Source organism: Macrobrachium rosenbergii, chromosome 9 (genome assembly GCF_040412425.1).
Source record: "Macrobrachium rosenbergii isolate ZJJX-2024 chromosome 9, ASM4041242v1, whole genome shotgun sequence".
Classification (NCBI taxonomy): Eukaryota; Metazoa; Arthropoda; class Malacostraca; order Decapoda; family Palaemonidae; genus Macrobrachium; species Macrobrachium rosenbergii.
Genome location: NC_089749.1, coordinates 15,937,662 through 15,940,161, shown reverse-complemented (window position 1 = coordinate 15,940,161; position 2,500 = coordinate 15,937,662). Strand labels below are relative to the sequence as shown.

The following is a 2,500-nucleotide window of genomic DNA, read 5'->3' as shown; positions in this document are numbered from 1 at the left end:
GGACTTCACTCGAGGCTCTGACTGGAAGGGCCTACGAGGAGGAGAGATATTTTAAAAGCGACAAAAGGACCTGTAGGTATGAACCATAATAATAATAATAAACACATTTCTGAACTCACAGGTTTTTGAGTATGTATACGTACGCATATGTATGTATTTATCTTGCAAATGCTATAATTTTATACTTATGTATTCATCTTCAAATACCTTTACACGTGTGTGGATCTTCAAATACATTTACCCTTTACAAACTTACTGTTTTAATTTTTACTTATATTTCACCATACACAATTAATTTTATACGTATGTATTCATCTTCAAATACCTTTGCACGTATATGTATCTTCAAATACATTTACTCTTTACAAACTTACGTTTAATTTTTACTTACATTTAACATACACAAATTACTACTACTACTACTACTACTACTACTACTACTACTAATAATAATAATAATAATAATAGTAATAATAATAATAATAATAATAATAATAATAATAATAATAATAATAATAATAATAATAATAATAGGTTTTTGTGCAAACATATGCACACACATATTTAAATATTTACCTTCAAAAATATTGACAAGACAATTTTTAAAATCTTGGCTTGTATTTCAATAATAATAATAATAATAATAATAATAATAATAATAATAATAATAATAACAACACAACTACAATCATTTACTTGTCAACAACTGGCCACGCATCATACCTATAACCATGCCCTACTAGAACCTCCCCCTACACCTCCCCTCCCCCTCACCACAAAGGCAAGTCCCTTCCACATATTGTCCCATCTCAATCCCCCGAAATCGCATAGCACTGCCCGCGTTCCGCCCCTTCTCAATACACGTTTCGTAACCTTCCTGTAATAGGTAGTAGCCTGCAGGACCTGGCCAGCAGCTTATATACCACAAGAGAAAAAAATGTCGAGCGCGGTCATTTCCCCAAGTACTAACGCTCGATTTCGTGAGACGTTTCATTTGTCATATCCGAATTACTCAAGAGAGAGAGAGAGAGAGAGAGAGAGAGAGAGAGAGAGAGAGAGAGAGAGAGAGAGAGAGAGAATGTGGCTTTCTGGAGTTGGCGTGTGTGTGTGCCATGTGTATGGAGAGAGAGAGAGAGAGAGAGAGAGAGAGAGAGAGAGAGAGAGAGAGAGAGAGAGAGAGAGTTTTTCCGAAATTACTGTGTGTGTGTGTGTGTGTGTGTGTGAGAGAGAGAGAGAGAGAGAGAGAGAGAGAGAGAGAGAGAGAGAGAGAGAGAGTTAGTTTTCCGAAATGATTGTGTGAGCGCGTGTTTAGAGAGAGAGGTATATTGAAAAAATCTCATCAATACAAACGACTGAATCTCAATTTCAATTTACAAAAATTAAGCATTCAAAACAGTAAATAAATATATAAGGACAAGAATCTTGTAAATAAGCAACCAAGTGACGGGAGAAGGAAACCCCGAAATGAGAGAGAGAGAGAGAGAGAGAGAGAGAGAGAGAGAGAGAGAGAGAGAGCACTTCCCCGAGTATTTCTCCTGCGTCACAATACCCGTTTCCTTCGTACCTATAAGGAAGCAGAGTTCACTTCCCAGGCATTTCCTGGGAGAAATAACTAAACAAATACCTCAAAATTAAAAATACACTTCCTATTCACTTCGCAAGCGAATTAAATAATAAAAATGGTATAAAACCTGTACAGTTTTCGTGTACTTCATCTTCCCAATTCGAGTTATCCATGACTCACCACCCTTATTAACACATCACGAGGAGTTGTTATGAATCACGAACACAGATAGACAGATAAAAGATAGACAGATAGAAGACAAAACCATGAAAGCTATGTTTCGTTATTATTTCAAATTAGGCATTGGCACGAACACTCCACATATTGCGCTACTTGCGAAACCGACCTAGCAACGAACATTATAACTACATAAATCAGCATATTCCAAATTAACATTGTTACGTATTTCTTAAGCAATGCTAGTTATTGCTTAAGATGTTGGAAAAATACGCAACAGCATTAATAGAAAGGAAATTAGCCCATATTTTTTCCGGCAATCCTTATGAGAATGTGTTTCTGAATATAAATAAAAATGTAAAATACTAATTAAAAGTAAAATACAAAGGAAAATGTAACAAATTAAAATACAAATAAAAAAAACACATTTCAGCCAAAAGGAAAATAAAAACTCAAAGCGTGTTACAAACATCAAACCGACACATTCACTGCAAGCGAATGTAATGCAAAATGAAACATATTTTGAATTGCACATTTTTCCTTACAATCAAATATATATTCAGTTTCTCAACCCGGTAAAAATCACAATATGAACGCTATACCGAACGCCAAATATATCACGCACCTATAAAATCGACGTGCAAGAATAACTTTTCTAATTAACCGAAAATATCTTCAACATCTTATCTCTTTCAGAGGACACCAAAATCTTCCAACTCATGAAAGAACTTACACGTTTCATCAGGGTCATAAACCTGG

At 34.9% G+C, this 2,500-nt stretch overlaps 1 protein-coding gene across 6 annotated transcripts in view; it reads right to left on the bottom strand.

The window, feature by feature from the left end:
• Positions 1 to 2,500, bottom strand: part of Nrg (Neuroglian) — a 350,034-nt gene that overhangs the window by 294,860 nt on the left and 52,674 nt on the right. The window lies entirely within an intron of this gene.